Source organism: Tribolium madens, unplaced genomic scaffold, assembly GCF_015345945.1.
Source record: "Tribolium madens isolate multiple individuals breed KSU strain unplaced genomic scaffold, Tmad_KSU_1.1 Scaffold_97;HRSCAF=244;Tcas5.2_LG3a, whole genome shotgun sequence".
Taxonomy (NCBI): domain Eukaryota; kingdom Metazoa; phylum Arthropoda; class Insecta; order Coleoptera; family Tenebrionidae; genus Tribolium; species Tribolium madens.
The window spans coordinates 10,535,159-10,554,920 of record NW_025401069.1 but is presented as its reverse complement, the minus strand read 5'-3'; positions in this window follow the sequence as shown (position 1 = coordinate 10,554,920).

The window sequence follows — 19,762 nt, the reverse complement described above, 5'->3', positions numbered from 1 at the left end:
TGGCATTTTTCTCTCGGGTGCAAGTTATGAAACACCCTGTAGAAATGATTTATAAAGTGAGGCAAATAATGCAATATAGACACAAGACAAGCTATTATGCAGATAGAAATGTTCTGTCAAAACACAGTGGGATAAAGCAGAGCAAATGTGCGATTTGTTCCATTTAGAGAAGAGTCTAACAATTTACATTTAGACATTTATTGTATCCAGGTGTGAATACAATGTCTGGTGAAATGTAGCGTAATGACAAGAAAACAGCTCCCTTTTAAAAAAAATACTCCAGCTTGTCTTCGAAGTTGAATGCAAACTCCCCTAATCGACGTTCATCAAAAGTTCGTCAAAGTTTTAACAGACACTTGATAAAGTTGCTGCCAACTTTCCAAAACAAACCTCGCTAATAATTAATCGTCTCAATCAATCTGCTTGCACATCTTTCGGCCTATTATGCAGTTGCATCCTATTCGTAGTTCTGTTCTATTGCAATACTTTCACGGATGTAAGTCTCCAGAGGTTCAGATTTGACGGGGAGTGTACAGTCGGAGTATTGATCCTATGCCACCCCCACACTGCAACCCCTTGCAGGGATCTCAACCATCAAAGCTCTTTGTCTGGCGCTTCCTATGTGCATCAGTCTCGTCCTTCCTGCATTTACCTCCTGGTATCGTTGCTAATGTGATTTGTTCAGGTGCAATTTGTTATTCATGGCCTGATCATTGTGATAATGCACGATATGTTCCCTACAAACTTAATTAATCCGCGAAACTGGGCCAGATTTTTTCTAATTAGGGCAACTCTGGAGCAGAAAAGGAGTGGATTTTCTGTCATCGCTGATGTAATAATAAAAGATGTGCTCGACATTCGTCCTAGATCCCTTTTTTCGACCGTTTCACAGACGCATAATCCTGTAATCTGTTTACAAGGGACAAAACGAATGTATTTACGGATTCCTCAAGGGTGTTGACTCTTGCCACACTCCTGCCGGGTATTTTTAGACCATGAAATTTGAATGGCCAAAACATCTTATAAAATATCTAGTTTCCTAAATCATTTAAACGTCTTGCTGAAAATTCTCGTAGAAACGGTCTCTGAAGTTATGAAAAAAAACTTCAGATCCTCACTGTTATGACATGTTTAATTTTAAGTTATGGCTTTAAATGAGTTTGAGTTTTTGGATGGGTGCCAAATTTTCTTTGGTTTTAACCGCGTGGTGGTTGAGCAAATATTTTCGACATCGGAAGGCGGGTCGAATAACGCTGAAACTTCCTAAATATTTATTTTGGACAGCGTTACAGGCAATTAGGCTTGTTTTTTTAATACAAAAAGGAGGTTTATCGCAGGAACGTGGCGTGGCAGTTAATGCTGCAGGTTTTGCACATACTCTGAAAATATAAAAAGCGGTCGGATGAATTTTACTGCAAAAGGTATAAAGAATAAAGTTCTAAGAAACAAACTGTATTTTATCTCGTGTTTTCATTTTTTGTTCTGTTTGTGTAAGATAGATATAGTCTCAGAATGTCACGGATGCTGCATGAATAAAGCACTAAAGTTCCGGTTCAATAGCTATAATGTGATACGTAAACATATTTATAATGTAACATCAGTCAAATAGTCAAATATATTTGGTGTGAGTTCGAAATGAAGCACCCATGTCAACACTGAAGTAAGACGAAAAGAATCAGTGGACTGAAAATAACTAGTCTTTCGGTCAAGTCCCCTTTCTTTTATCTATTAAGCGAGAAATCCCAGAATAAGAAATGAAAATTTGAACAAAATGTAGTGAAAGTAATAGACAAGAAAATTATTTTATAAAATTATTTGTGACACATAGGTATTCAAGTTTTTTAAAAGTTTTAATGACCGAATTTTGACACTAAATATATGTTTACTATTAAAAAAAATATTGTCCATAGGCGTCGTAATAAAATGTATTTCAAAACCACTATTACTCTTTGAGAAATTATAATAAATCGGTACTCATACATAAGATAAAGAATGATGAACAAATTATTAATTTGTTAAGGCATGAAAATAATTTTTAGCAATGCTAGTTCTAACAATCCTCGTCCCCAAAACCACTAAACCAAAAATCGCTTGCATTGCTGTTACCGTCGGTTATGATAAGTTCATTAACGATTACATCTAAATGATTATCACTACTTAAAAATTGATCTTCATTTGTGATCACTCGATTACAAACTCTTGCAAAATGACAGCTATAAGAAAATTTGAAGAAAAAAATGCACGCCCATGTATTTTATTATCTTAACGATTCCAAGTGTCTTCCCTGTCACTGTCAGTTTGCCACCAGATATAGAACAAGCTCTAGCTAATTTAAAATAAAAATCGAATTTATATACAGGCTGTGTTAGAACTAGAGCTCCAAAGAAAAATTTCAAGCGAGATACGTTACGAACATGAAAAAAATGTTTAAAAAATTCTGCCAAAAAATTTTTACATTTATTTTTTGACATTTGACATTTTTTATGTCTATTTAATGATACTGATAATCTTGTATATGTTTTTTTATAATTATTTAGTAAAGGTACAAAAATTTTGTCAATAAAAGCCACAAATAACATTAAACAAAGTTATAATTTCGGATACAACTTCTTTGTTTCCTCTTCTAATAGCCTATAGCAAAAAAACTTGGAAAATTATTTCTCTAACAGAAATAAATACAGTCAAAGTACAAAATTTAAACTCTTATAACTTAGAAATTTTTATAGATAGAATTTTTTTAACATTTTTTTCCATGTTCCTGGTATTTTACCTTACATGGCATTTTTATTATATTTATTAAAATAACAAAGAAACTGCAAAGAAAAGGGAAAAAGTGTTAAAAATTTTCCGCACTACCGATAGTATTTTAAGTTGCTTTGACAGTTTTGACATAGACAGAAGCAATAGAGTAGGGATTTTTTAAATTTTGCATTAATTTCATCTCTAAATACTTCCGTTAGTAGTTGTGATGGTAATAGTTTTCAATAATAATATTCTCGAAATATTTGTATTAATCAATACCCTCCAACATCGGCATTTACCCACCTCTAATACATTATAGCCCTTGGTTTATAATGAAAATGATTATTGACTACTAAGAGAGAAAAACAACTTCACAACCTCTCGACAAACTAAATAATGGTATCTTTTACAGCTAGTAGTGAAAAATTATTTAATAATAAGTAGAAATTTAATATAGCCAAACTTAATCAAATCGAAAACACTTCCTGGTTGTTAAACAATATTATTTAGGTAAATCTAAAAATAGACTTGAAATGCACATTCTATCAAAAAACAATGGTGGTTTTTATACAGGACCGCTCTAAAAGTGGCACACTAACTTAGTGGTATTTACGTTGTTGGGAAACATATAACATAAAAAAAAATCTTAAAAAAGATTCTTATATTTAACAAAATCGGACGAGACAAAGACGCTACAAACTTATTTTGTTAACCTTTTTTTTACATTTTTCTTCAAGTTTCACATATTTATTATGGATAATAAAAAAAATCTTAAAAAAGATTCTTATATTTAACAAAATCGGACGGGACAAAGACGCTACAAACTTATTTTGTTAACCTTTTTTTACATTTTTCTTCAAGTTTCACATATTTATTATAGATAATTGTTTTTGCATCTATACTATAGCTATACTTTGAGTAGAATAACTATTTCAACTTAAAAAAAATATTTATCCAACGAAAAATTACCGTTTGCAGATGTGACAAAACTGGGTATTAATTTTATCTGTCGACGGTAACAATATGTTTATTCCTCAGGAAACTGTTAATTGTTACTGTTGTTCAAGTGTAATGCCATTAGACAACGTTGCCATACCTTATTTTTGAACACTTTTTTACCAATAACTTTTGAGTTGTGTTAATGTTATTTTCTTATTATACCACTCAATTTAAAAACAATGATTTCCAAATTAAATTTCAAAATTTGGTATACTTAGATTTTGACCCAGCCACTATGTCATTAGATATTAGATCGTGTTCAAAGTGCATAACTTATCAACATTTAACAATTTGATTTTACGTTAATTACAATCCAGAGCATATAAAGAGAATTTATTGAATGGGATGCACGCCATACGGCAAACGTACTAATAATATCCACCAATTAATAATTCATGATTAGAATGATATGGTAGTTTGCAACTACATAGCTAATTATTCCGCGAGCTTATGATGAACGTAATTGAATGAACCATTTCTTCGACTATAAAATTTTAATTAAACTTTTAGTTTACGTGATAGCTGATGCTTTTCCAGTTACATGCATTTTGCATTTGTCATAAACCGTAATAAATGGCAATTAATTTGCAGACTTCAGTTACATCACACTTCCCGATAGAAACGTAAAAAGTCTATAAGCCATTTCACGCTAATCAATACCAAATTTATTCGATCATTGTAAAACCGCTTTTGCAACTTCATGGACAAAATTGATCTAATTTTGGCTTTGGTTCATAAATGCCTAAACTCGATAATGTGTTGTAAATAGAAAGGCGCTAAGAATAGAGGCTTGGGGACCTCGAGAGCTTTGTTCCGGTTGGCCGGGACTTGGGTGCTTGCAACCAATGAATGCTTTCCTCTCCAAAACAACTAACTTGACCGTCAAATGTACACTTTTATAACTGTTTTAAAGCTTCTTAAATTTATTATATATTTTGCTATACTCATTCCGAATGAAATTATTGTCGTGAGCGAGAAATCATTATTGATATTTCTAAAGACAACTGTCTACGAAGTTATTAAACTTAAACCAGAAACACAAAAACTTTTTATTGGTCCATTACGTCGAACAGATGGGTTATGCATGCCCTAGTCGAATTCATATTTTACCGTGATGAAAGTTTTATGACTGCAGAGATGGGAAATTATTTGTTTTGTTCTTTGCACATGGGATGGGTGTGGCAGACTATATTCTTAATTGGGTTGGTTCACAAATGTGATAAATCAGTGATTAGTGCCATCCTGAAACTTGTTAGAACTAATCCTAATGGCTTCAGCAAAATAGACGTGCACGAGTTTGTTTATTTGGAAGGCTTTCAGCCATTAGAGTTGGAAGTAAAGCCTGAAAAATTTATTTACACTTTTATTCGTTTTTATCCTGTTAATAGCTTAAACTTGATGGAAAAGTATAATGATGTGATAAAGAAGATCGCATTGTAATTTTGTTAAAAAATTTGAAGAGAAAAGAAAAAAGATGTAGAAAGTTAATTAAAAGATAATATTGCACAGACAAAAAAGGACACGCTTGGAGGAATAAAAATCTTTGAGGGAAAAACACGGAACGATTGTTGATGCAAATATGGAAATAAGATAAACAGCTAGCAGGGGTAGACTGTACAATAATCAAGAAAATGTTAAAATACTTAAAATATATACGTTGAGTGTATGCAAGTTTTTAAAGTAATTAAAGGCATTTGTATAAACGTGAAAAAGCATTTGTCAACTTTTATCAAAATGACAAAGCATCAAGCCATCAATAGCAGTTTAAAGCAATTTATCCTTTTGTTTAATAAAAAATGTTATCTTTACAAAATATCCCATTCACTTTCGAATAATAGAACTGAAATAGCTACTTTGTAAAGCAGAGGAGTATTAATTTCATCCAATTTAAAAGCGACTTTAAATTTTAATTACAACTACGTACAAAAAAGGTAAAGAGCATTTTAATTTCAGTTTTAATTGTTATGTCTTGTATTTACTAAACTACTACAAAGATTTGTTATACTCGTACGTATATTCTTTTCTGAATATAATAATTTTTAAACTGTTGACTTCAATTTTTTTCCAACACTAATATTTAGAAAGTTTACTAAATTTACAAATTGTTATAAAGAAATTTGTCAAAATAATGTGACAATGTACAAAATGCCGAGATAAATATACAGGGTGCGCCAGAACTCGCGCCCCAGAGAAAATTTTCAAGTAAGGTAAGATACCAGGAACATGAAAAAAATGTTTAAAAAATTCTATCTGTCAAAAAATTTTGACATTTATTTTTTGACATTTGACATTTCTTTATGTCTATTATGATATTCTGATGATCTTGTATATGTTTTTTTACACTTATTTAGTAAAGGGACAAAAATTTTGCCAATAAAAGCCACAAATAACGTTAAACAGAGTTACAATTTAGGATACAGCTTCTTTGTTTCCTCTTTTAATAGCCTATAGCAAAAAACTTGGATTTTAAAATTTTTTCTATGTTCTTGGTATCATACCTTATATGGCGTTTTTCTCTGGGGCGCAAGTTCTGACGCCTGTATTTTATATACAGTGATGGTCAGTGAATTTCGTCTTTTCCTTAAATTTACAAAAATTTACTGTAGTTTGTGCTTTATTGTCATGATAACTGATTTAAAAATACGTGTTGTTAAATTCAATTAAATATTTATTCATTTTGAACCGGAATGTAAGACAAAGCATTCGTAAAAAGTAGCATTCTGTTAACATGATAAACGTTAATCAAAATTTTAAAACAAGATTAGAAAAACCTAAAGACTAATTTATACTTTTAGTCTGCCATGGCAATTGGGCGGACGAAATACACTGTCCGTCACTGTACTTACAAAATACGATGTGATTGACGACGTATTTTATAGAAGAGCTTAATGCACCATAGAAACAGTAGGTATAAGATATTACTGTCGGGTAAAGGTTTTTTAAAATACTTAAAATTTGTTTCACTTGTTTTAAAACGTTTTGCGATAAAATATTCGAACTCATTTTGCGAAATCTCTTGTACAGAACTGTATCTAGGTATAACTTAGACAACTGAACAAATTACGTAAAAGCAATAAATTCAATGCATAGGTAATAATTATTGTTTTAAATTGTTCACTCTATCGATAGAAACCGATAAAATCGTAACAAATGACTTAGATATTGTAAAATCTTTGCTTTATAGTGACATCTGTAGCTTAGCTAAATTATGATACTTATTTATTACGTTTTAACTTGTGATGTAAAAGGAACATTTCTAAGCCTTGTATAGTTTCAGAAATTTTTATGGTTTTATAAAATCCAAAATAAGGATTTCTTTTTTAAATGGACCAAATTCTAACTTACATAAAGAAAAAAAATTGCTTCGTATTTTATGTTTTTAAATTACCTATGGTCAGCAAAAATTAAGAAAGCCCTATAATATCTATTTCATATTTCATGTAACTATTTTTTTTAATCAAATAGTACACCGTGTCCCAAGTTTTAGGGCCGGTCCAAAAATAAATATTCCATGATTCCCCAAATTCCTTGATTTTTTTCTAATAGTAATTGTGAAAATTGAATAATGTAAAAGTCGATAGATTTTGAGTAATTAACATTTTAATATTGAAAATTGGGAATTCTGTAATTTATGACCAAGTTTGGGATGGTGTGCTGCTAATGCATTGACAATGGAGCGGAGGCTTCACAATAGAACTCGAGTACGTCATAAAAGTTATTAATAATAATAACAATAATTAATAAAAAAAAAATTCCTCAATTTTTTATGCTAAACTTACCTTTCATATATATTACTTTTAACTTACCTTTTGTTTACTTATATACTATTAACTTTTTACACTATTTTCACTTTTGTAGATACTTGTTTTAAAGTTCGCGCTCTACGCACGCCCGCCATCTATTGGTGCTTATTTTTGTTAGTATTGTGCGCTTTCTCTCTTATACTTATTAGAACATGTGCACATGTTTTTAAAGATCGCGCTCTTATGCGCCCGCCTTCTTTTGACATTTATTTAAATTATATTTGAATTTGAATTTGAGAAAAATTTGCCGACTTGACCGGGCCTCGAACTCGGGACCTACCTGCTGGAAAGCGGGACCTTATGCCGCTGAGCCACCACCGCCGCCAAATAATTTTCCTTCAATATATTTTACACAAAATTTTTCAAAAATTTATTTTTCCCATTTTTACAATGTATTTGGCTTTATTATAATATTATAAGTCTTTTGAACATCCAAGAGTGCAAATGGACAATTTTGAAGTTTTTAATTTTTTCGATTTTTGTCGAAATTTTGGGCGATTTTCGGTACGCGGAGCGGTCTAATGCCTATAACTCCGGACTTATTAGAGATAACTTCTTATATTTGGTACCGTTGGAAAGAAAATTCAATTTTCTATCATATACAAAAAAGATCAGTGCTCTACGATGAATAGTTATCTAGAAAATTTGTGATATATGTGTTATTAACTCATAATTGTCATTGTGGACCTTTTTCTTTTGTCAACAAATTTTGGCCTGATCACCAATTACCACAAACCCAACCATAAATTATGGGAACTTTCAGATTTTCAATATTAAAATCTTAATTACTCAAAACCAATCAACTTTTGCATTATTTTATTTTTACAATTATTACTAGAAAAAAATCAAGAAATTTTTTCATGTAGAAATTATTCGTAGTAAGTAAATTTTTTTTCCAAATTTGATTTTTATGATCTCACTGCCATACGCCAAAAATTTTGAGCAATATCAAAGCACTAAATTGAAGTTTATATAATCCTCTATCGTTTGCATTAGCAATACATATTTTAATCAATTAGAAATATTTATTTTTGGGCCGGCCCTAAAACTTGAGACACGGTGTATAGTAATCAATAACTAGCTGATGTGGTCAAATCCTATCGGATTTGATTAAAAGTTTCATTTTTATTTAGTAAAGTGTCTTTTAGATTTAAAAAAATTATGTTTGGGTCAGTTGGAGCAGTTTCAGGTCGGTTCAGGTCACTTTAGGCCACTTCGGATTACTTTGGCTTGAAGTAAAAAGWAAGTGTGAAATGTACTGACTTTTGATTTTCAAAAGAAGAAAAAGTCTTAAGGAAACGTTTAAATTTAGTTGTAAAAATGCCAATCGAGACGTTTCAAAACATCGGGTTACAAAAGACAGTTGGGGAGACTAAGAAAGTGTCAGATGTACTGGATTAAAAAATTTCTAGACTTGCAAAAAACATTTAAAAATCTCTTAAAGGAATGCTTAAATTAAAAAAATGTCATTCGAGACGTTTCAAAACATCGTGCTACAAAAGACAGTTGGGGAGACTAAAAGTYTCAGATGAATTGGTTTAAAAAATTTCTAGAGTTGCAAAAAACATTTAAAAATTTCTTAAAGCAATGCTTAAATTTTAAAAAATGTCGTTCGAGACGTTTCAAAACATAGTGCTACAAAAGACAGTTGGGGACTAAGAAAGTGTCAGATGTACTGAAGACTTGCAAAAAAAAAATAAAAAATTTCTTAAAGAAATGCTTAAATTTAAAAAAAAAACGTCCCTCACGCATTTTACTAAATTCATTCGCATCACTTGAAAAAATTAAAAAAATACACTTCACTTGTGGACAAATCCTGTTTGATTTGACTAAGAGTTTCATTTTTATTTAGCAAAGTGTCTTTTAGACTGTGTAAAATAATGTTTGGGGTCCGATGGGACTGAGGAGGCTGTGCCCCCGACTGGGGCTTACGGGAGCCGCGCCTCCGATTGGGGCTTACGGGGGCTGCGCCCCCGATGGGGCTCGCGGGGGCTTCGCCCCCGACAACGGCTGATATTATTGGGTTTATTTTAATTTTTATACCCATATAATCTGGGCCGGCCCTAAAACTTGAGACACGGTGTATAGTAATCAATAATAGTTATTTATGTATCAAAAACTATTTTAATTCCGAGAATGTGAAATGGTAAATTTGTTAAATAATGTCAAATACTATGTCAATAATAATTAATTATAGTAAAAATAGATCCTTCAATTGCAAGTATCGCGCAGTAATGTATGTCTATATCAAAAAATATTCAAAAGTTTCAATTCATTCAATATACTTAGAATTTATTTTAAGACTAAAAATCCGTAGGTATTCCATTGCTTTTATTCGTGAGGGAATAAAGACCCAGATTATTAATTTTTTCTCTCAAGGTAAGAGGAAAAATTATGAATTTTGTTTTCTGATTATTACATTACGAGTATTACAATTTTATTATTTTTATAAAAAAGCAGTTTTTTGTAATAGGTAGGTAATGTTTCTGATGTTATGAAATATTTATTTTTGTCACTTTTTACATTGCTGTCCAAGATTCTCTAAGATACTCAGAGAAAACACATGTTCATTCTCAATCACAAAATAAACGTTTTTAATGTTTTTTCTACATACTGGGTGTTTGAATATGCAACCATGCAGAGTGGCCTTCAGCCATCATATCGATCGCGCATAAAAGTTCAATATTAACCGTATGATGGGTTAAGTTGGCAATGTCTGTATCAGATCGAAAATAACAAGTATTTGTATCCAATTATGGTGCTGTTTGGGTCTGGTTCGCTTCTGGACGTTATCGGTGCGTTCCACACAATCGGTGCACTGCTGAGAGGGTACTTTGAAAGGGGAGTGGCCCACAGGGACGTACTAATGCACTTCATCAATTTCTCAAACCTATTAGTAAACCGTAATCCAACAGGGGATAGTTTAATTTTTGCATCGCACGACCGTGTCCCGACCACCCTTCTCGCAAAATTTATAGCTTTTTGTGCGCGTCAGCAGACCAAAATAATACTTCTATGGAAAATTTACGCCATTTCAAGGCACAAATGTGGGAATAGAATGGCGACAGGGAAGCCGTTTCGGAAAAAATAAGATGCAAATTTGAGGCGAGTCCGTCCCTGGTGAATAACACTTCGCTCACGCTGCGTTGTTTATCTACTCTTCGATCGACTAACGTGAATACGCGTCTGACGACACTCCTCGGTTTCATATTCAAGTTCAAGTTCCATGAATACTCATTTCATTCCTCTTGGAGGGCACGTTTTCTTCCTTAACCCTAAGAAGTTGTAATAGTTGTCAATGGAATGTCAATGAAGAATTTGTATAACAAAAGGTTGAGTAAATAGATTCAGATGCAGTCACTTCTTTGACAACGAAACGGAAAATGTAGTTAACTTTTGCAAGATAAAATTACTTCAGGTTGTTTTAAAAACCGTTTTTACGTAAAATCCGAATCCGGAGAGCGCCCATTTATTATGATGATCATCAAAAAGCCAATGTTTTGTATTGTTGCTGCAGTTGCAATTAAAAGACTACTCAAAATTATATTGTGATCTTATAATTACATCGCAATCAAGATCAATGTGTTATTAGCGATTTATGTAGGTTGTACAAACAATGCAACACATAATTTTCTTTTGTAAGCAACATCTTAGCACAGTGATTACCCAAGGAAATTACGTTACGTTGTGTTGCTTTTGACCGCATCTAATAAATCATTAATTTAATTAAAATAACACATTTTTATTTATAATTTAGTTATTTAAGTATATAAAAAATATAAAATGCATGACCTAAAATAAAGTAAAGTAAACCAAAATAACTAATATTAAGTGGTTATTAGAAAATACTCTTAATTTTTTAATTCAATGTATATTAAATAAAAAAAAATAGTTGCAATAAATAAATTTCTACTCATTCGAACTTAAAACTGAAGAAAATATAATATGAAAAAACTACAACTAAAATGAAAAATACTTAATAGAGTAGCTGGTACTCTGGTCTCTTACTCTATTTGAATGACTCATTTTCAAATTATTGTCTTCAGATATGTATGACTTTTAAGGTATTTAAGGTATCTTATTGTTAAAGAAAAAAGAGCATAAAATAATATAAAACAAAACGCAAAATGAACTTTCGAAATTTTATCTACTGATGTCAGTATGAATGAGGTACCATTTTTTTAACATACTTACATTTCAATAGCAAATAGTTAATATCCACTTCCATTGTTGAGCAGTAAATAGATTCAGATACAGTCTTTTCTTTGCCTTTGATCACCAATTACCGCAAACCCCCCCCTATAAATTATTCCAAGTTTCAGATTTCCAATATTAAAAATTAAAATGTCAATTATTCAAAACCTATCAACTTTATCATTATTCTATTTTCACAAATACCACAGAAAAAATCAATGTAGAAAATATTCCAGTTAATTGGAATTTTTTTTCTCCAAATTTAATTTTTACGCTAAAAATGTTGTAAAAACATCAAATTAAATTGTATTTAATCCTCTATCGCTAACACTGTCAAAATTCTTTTTAATTAATTAGAAATATTTATTTTTYCGCTGGCCTTAAAACTTGGGACACCCTGTACTTTTTGGAGRCACGCCAGCGTTAAATCGTTTTTTTACACTATGGCATAAGATCCATATACTCGTACTTTCACATGGAGGTGTCCGYAATTTTTTGAGTGTATACAYGATGTCCGTTTTTCGAGCTCCACCATGGGGATCTTATCAGTTATTATAAAAGATACGAGATCGGTTAAATTAGAGCAAAGTTGCGCACTTTTATGCTAAACAATTATCTGAAAGAAAATTTGATGTGTCATTTTTAGTTTTTAAATTATTGGAAAAAAACGGAAATTTGTAATTTTTGTTTTTATTTTTTAAGCAAAAACTAAAAGAGCTAGACGTGTTTAACTAGTACGTTCTTAAGACACTTTTTTACAAGGAGTCTAAATCTGTCAAGGCATTCTTGATGTCGGAGTTACAACACTCAACTTTGGATTTTCTTATAGACGTCAGATTTCTGTATTTTTGAAATCTTTTTGTTCCTGATTACACGATATGAGCAAATTTTACATGCTGATCAAAATTAAGAAAAAGCGTTTCTGCAAAGAGTGCTTTGGAAAAAACGCCAAAAGCGTTATTCAGAATTTGAGGAAACGAGTAGAATTATGTTTAGAAGTGGAAGGTGGTGCATTCGAACATTTTTTATAACTTTGTGTTGTTTTGATTTGCGAAGAATAAATTCTAAATAGTTTATCACGTTATTCCCATTTCAAAACCTTAGTTTTTAAGTAGGTAAGCTTGATGGAAATGTGACTTCCATATCCAAATTCAATTGATCTGTAAAAATTTAGTTTAAAATTGTTGGTGGTTTTTCCAAAGCATTCTTAATTTTGATCAGCATGTAATATTTGATCATATCGTGTGATACATTGTTGTAATCAAAAATAAAAAGATTTTCCAGAAATTAAATAAAGCCTCCATAAGAAAATCCAAAATTCTGACATCAAGAACGCTTTGGAAAAAACGATGACAGATTTAGATTTCTTGTAAAAAATTCTTTAAGAACGTCTTAGTTAAAACCGTCTAGGTCTTTTAGTTTTTGCTTGAAAAAATAAAAACAAAAATTACCAATTACAAATTTTTTGTTTTTTTTCCAATAATTCAAAAACCAAAAATGACACATTAAATTTTCTTTCAGATAATTGTTCAGCATAAAAATGCACAACTTTGCCCTTATTTAACTGACTTCGTATCTCTTATAATGACTGAGATCCCCATGGTGAAGCTCGAAAAACGAACAGCCTGTATTAAATAAAGAAGACAGTTGCAATAAATAAATTTCTACCTATTCACAGTCAAAACTAAAAAAAAAATAATCAATGAAAAAACTACAATTAAAATGAAAAATTAATAAAAAAGGTATAATTTCTGGAAAGGTGAATTCTAAAATTTTCACCGTTCCTATAAAAAACCTAGTATTGTGTAGGACCCCTACTGGCTCTTATTAGGTCTCTTACTCTATTTGATTGACAAAGTCTTGAGATATGACTTTTATTATAAGGTATTGTATCCAGAAACCCCCATGCCCATCTCATCGTTAAAGAAAAAAGAGCATAAAAATAATATAAAACAGAACATAAAATGAACTTTCGAAATATTGTGTATTGTCAATATATATTGCCATTGTTGTTTGTTAATAGCAAATATTAAATATCCAGTTCAATTGTTGAGCAGTTTATTAGTAAATTAGACTATTTTCCTTCTGTAAATAAACCCTTTGAAGAGAGATTGTTTGTAGAATAAAATTGCATGCAAATTCAAATTTTGTTGACAATAACGTAACAGTTTAGATGAGCTTCAGAACCGTATCCATTGGAATTAAGAAAAATCGATTTTTTAATTATTTTTTGCTATCATGGTAGAAGCTCGGCTAAGCTAAATACAAATTGGATGAAACTCCAGCTCGAAACATATGATGTGACAGAATTAGCTTGAAAACCTTACGCAGTTAGGTCACGTAAAGAGTTATCCTTTTGCAGAACACTAATCCAACAAGAATGTAAAACTATCTTCAGTGTAAATAATTGCACGTTCCAGTCTGCTACTTAACGTCGATAAACTGGTTGATTATTGATGCAGAAATGATCCTGTAAACGCGATCACTTTATAATTGGACAACCGGCAACGATGCATTCGATTCGGTACATCACCCATTCAGAGCACCCCCATGTTTTGACGCTTAGCCCTAATTACCCCATCCCTACTCGATTCAACTCCCCTAATTTACACGAATTCCAATCGTAAAAATTGGAAATGTTATGTAAATGTCGTCGTTTATATGAGAGAATGTTGTGTAAGAATTTATTTAAAAGAGATGTTTATTTCCTTCCCCTGATGATGATGCTGATGAAAACCACCGCTGCAATGAGGCGCCACATACGCAACAAAGAGGTGATTAATGATGCTGTTGTTTTGTAAACACACTGTGAAATTGTATTTGATGAAATGGAAATTTTCCAATTTGAATTTTTATTGGCTGATGGAATATTTTATGAAAAAAATCAATAAATTAATTGGGACGATTCCCCTTTCCTGATTCATCCGATTTGTACTGTTTGCTTGTTAATTGCGTAAAACAACATGAAAAGCAATTGTTTTCCATGTTTTATGTACAAAAACCATTGTTGCAGCGATTCGTGTGCATTATTGACTCAATTATAAAATTGCTAATTGCGCATTCAGTTTGTTAAATGAACGATGAACTGCATTGTATGGTCTGTTTCTTTTTGAACACCTTTAAATGTAATAAATTTTATAAAATTGTCTATATATCAGGTGTTAAAAAGGCCGACAGCCGTGATATTTGAGATATGTGCTCAGATAACAGTTTTATAAACGCACACTTGAGGACTTAATTTTTCAGAGAAAGCTCTTAAAATAATAAAGAAAAACAAACGGCAACACATCTCGAGAAGATCTTTTTCCTTTACTATAGGTACTGTTAAAAACACCTTTTTCTTTTTCCTTTAGATAAGTGTTATGCTCCTGACCTAAACACTTTTAAAAGCAGAGACTTTATTTTTTACCTATTCTATGTTTTAACGATAAGTGAAATATCGTTCATTTCATATCAGTGAACAGATTCAACAATTATTATTAAGTTGTAAACAAGATGGCTTTTATTTTGTACTCAATGTTAAAAAGTGCTTTTATCAATTAATTTCAATTGATAAAGTAATCTTTTGTCGTCTAGTGAAATAAAGTAATTTTTATCTACTGTTTATATTCTTTATTAATAACTTACACAAGAATACATGCCTAGTAGTACATGCCAACTAATAAAGAAAAGAACTATGCAGAAGAACCATTAATACCAGCCTGAAAATGGATGGTGCAGTGTTCAATATGTCCAATTTTTATAAAAAAAAAAAATGAATGTAAAAAAACATGTTAGACACAGAAATTCTGGTTGGTAAGTACAAAATAAATAGTTATTTATTATACAAGACGATAGAGAAATTGTTTATCTACGAGTGAAAAGGTTAAGTTTACGAGTGACGAAGTCACGAGTGGACTTTTTTTACGAGTAGATAAACTATCTTCATCGTCGTGTATAATATTTCGTTTTATTTTGTACTCCCCTATCAGAATTTCTTGTGTCTGGCTGATAAATATACCGGTCAAAGTGGAGTAGATAAAGATTACTTTATTTCACTAGACGATAAAAGACTACTTTATCTACTAAAATTAGTTGATAAAAGCACTCTTTAACATTGAGTACAAAATAAACGAAATATTATATCTACACGACGATAAAGATTGTTTATATACTCGTGACATCGTCACTCGTAAACTTAACCTTTTCACTCATAGATAAACAATTTTTTTATCGTCTTGTACCTGCAATAAATAACTATTTTTAATTTAATTTTAATACCGATAATAAAATATCGTGTTGTATTTTTCCAAAAACGCTTCAATAGAAACTAAGTACCTCCCTTTTAATATTCCTAACAAAAAATTTTAAAAAATTAAAACTAAACAATTATAGTGGTGAATCAGGTAAACAGAAAGTATGAAACTAAACGTTTTTTGCTTAAACTATTTATTTTTTTAAAAAACTAATTGATAACTGATAAAGTATTATAAAATGTGGACGTTTTTCGAGAATAAAATAAGTAATTAATTGATTWTTGAGTTGCAAAATTTTTAATTTTTTTCGGATGGCATAAATCTATGTTTTTGTAAAGGCTATACAATCAAAGGATTACAACTATCTACATACTAAAAAATAAAATTGACTAAAGAAACTAGTAAAAACTTGTTTTCTCTTAAAATGTGGACGTTTTTCGAGAATAAAATAAGTAATTAATTGATTWTTGAGTTGCAAAATTTTTAATTTTTTTCGGATGGCATAAATCTATGTTTTTGTAAAGGCTATACAATCAAAGGATTACAACTATCTACATACTAAAAAATAAAATTGACTAAAGAGACTAGTAAAAACTTGTTTTCTCTTAAAATACATTGTGTTTTAACTAAAATATATAACTTAATTCCTTTAATAAACTAAGACATAAACCTCTAAACCTTCTAAATCCTGCTTTAAAAAACACTACAAAACAAAACGAATAAAGAAAGCATCGGTGGCATTTGCAGAATAAAAAAATAGTTTCTCATAATTTCAAGTATCTAATTTAGCTCAATTAGTGTTGCTTTTGTAATCTTGCACATCTGTTTGACATTGTATTATCCAATTTTTTATTAAATTCCGATGCTGTTAGACGTTGAATTAAAGAAAGTTTTGTCTGTGTAACCTCATTGGCATAAAGAAGTTCTACATTTTACAAGAATAAGCAGTGAAGAATTGTTTTGCAATTGTGGAAAAACCTAGTTTTTGCCTGTAAATAAAAGAGCACACTTTTTTATATTTTGGAATCGTAACAGCAAATTAAATAAAGTAGTACACTTTTAAATATTTTGCATTGTTAACTACAATCATAGCAATTTAGTTATTATCTTATTTATACTAGAAACAATTTCTATGAAATTTTTCAAGGCTGATATTGTTAAAATGTCACGTAAATATAATTAGACAAAAATTGCGAGTAGGTATTATACACAGACAAAGTCTATTTAGCAAAATATTTGTATGTGTACAAGGGTTGCTATTATACCTTATTAATGTTATTAAGTCGTTAAAATTAATATAAGTTGATAATTGCCCTAAGATATTTAATTAAAGCATTTTCCAGTTGTAATTTTTGTTTTTTTTTTCTTATTAAAAGGTTAACAGAAAGTGAATAGCCCTCGCATTGTAGTATTTTAGATCTTTCCATAAATCTCCCAGCTGAAATTTCGATTGGCGAAATGACATTTCGCATCATTTATTTCTTTGTCACTTTGCTGGTCACGCTTTAACCGCCATTTCAGCCTCTTAAAGAAGAAAATTACAACGTAGTGATGGTTTGTGGTCGCTTAGCTCTCTTATTTACCATAATAACACGACAAAAGACCCTCGAGGTTGTTCTTGAAGTTGCGTCAATTGCAGGTTTTGTTACGTTTATGTATACGTCAATTACACCCGGCGGGCACTTACAAATCTTACAATGTAATGTTTTCGTACCTAATAAAASCAGTTAATGACTAGTGGAGGATGTTTATTAAGAGTAATATCATGTGTGTATGCTAATCCGCATGTTCATCTAACTAATAGTATATATTTGGGCTTATCTTAATAAAAATTAGTTCTTAATTATTGGGTATTACTCAGATAGAAATGTTAATAAAAACGTAAACATGCAGGTGTAGGAAGTGGGCAGAGAAAATACACAGAAATGCCATCAAATATAAATATGTAAATATGGTGTGTTATCACTGTTATCAGTAAGTGTAGAGATAAATTGGTGCAAATTTTTGCAAATTTCTGTTTTGTTTTTCAATGGTTTTAGAGGACACTCCCGACACTCGTGTCGTTTATCATTCTCATTCTCTTCCTCTCACCACCTTTATTTGTTTGGACATTCAATATCCGATGCTTATTGTGTTTCATTTCCGTTCTTGTTGAACCATTTATTTTTCTTCCTCTCTTCCTGCTGTGACTTTTTTACAGCACTTCTGAAAACCGATGTTTTCTTCTCCCTTGAATTTTTTGTATGTTGCACATTTCAGTCTTGTTTAATATACAAACATTTGAGGTAAAAATTTGATAGAAATATTTTACGTATAACACTTTTTCCTGTGGCTCTTTTTGCTAATTTTAAATTCATTTTTTAAGACAATGCAATAGATTTTTAAGAACTAACCTTAGAGATCATATTTCTTTAGAAATCGAATAAAAAGCTTTAAGATATCTCAGAAATGATAAATATTCATATAAAACAAGTTGAATTATTTTCGAATTTTTTGTCCTCTACTGTGACTTCTCAAAATTTCTGTACAACTATTAAACTCACCCTGTACAAGACTTTTTACGATTTCATATGCATTTGTTGTTTTTCAAACATTACGTTTATTATTATGTTTTATTGCAGATTTCATTGTTTTTAATAGAACTAAAATTGTGCAGATAAAGCGTTAAACGAAAAGGTTTTATTCTTTTATTTGTCACATATTACGATTTTGTATTTTAAGTTAAAGTGAAAAACTAACAGTTAATATTAATTAATTAATTATACTCATACGCATGAATATAAGAATAAATAGGTATAAAAAAGAACGAAAGAAGATTAAGTCTAGCCATTTTGTCGTAAAGTAAATGGACATAGTATCGATCAGCAGGATTGAAATGTACGTAATAAAAGAAACGTGTTGTCGAAAAATCCCCTTTGTATTGCAATGTAACGCTTTACGAGACACAACAAATTTTATCAGTAAGAGTGTTTCTTGCTTTTCTTACAGAAAAATACTATTGGGGTCAAAATGACTATATAATAAAAAACGGCTTTTAAGTAGGGTAAGTCCGGGAGAGACATTTTGAAAAACCAGTCTAAACCACGAATGTTTTTTCTCATAGCATGAAATTTAGAGGTAACAAAATAAAAAACACATTCTTTTATACGCAAATGTCACAAAAGTGACTCTTTTATGACTAAGTGACATACTTTTCAGGCATGGAGTAAAAAAAATTCAGTCAGTTTTCTGTTAAACACAAAAAATATATATTTTGATGTATAAAGTCTACACTGTTGGTGGGAGGGACCACTATAATATAGTTTTTAATTATTTTTTTTATAACAATAACGTTTTTGATATTGTTGACACAAATCTGTATCTATTCATGTACATTATTTGTGAATTCAATTCACTGACTTTAAAAATGTTGATTTTGGTTTGAAAAATGTATAGCTTCACTCAGCCCTATTGTCTTAATATTTGCTGCATTTATGGTCTTTTGTAAATTTTTTATAGTCCGTTCCTCTGTATTTGACACACTTTTTTCAGTCACGTAGCTATAAAAACAATTTTTAGGTAGAGCACCCAAAAATTTTAATTGCCCTAAAACAGTTTTGCAGTTTTTTTTAAATCCACAAACAGGTCGATTTTATTTTTTTAAATGCTATATTTTCACATTATAGTGACATTTATGTCATTCGTTTTTGAGTTGTGACATTTTTAATTTTTTTAAATGACAACTGGAGTTTTTGTCCACTTTTTAAATAGCACACATCTTTATTTTTCTGCTATGTAATAAGAAAAAAC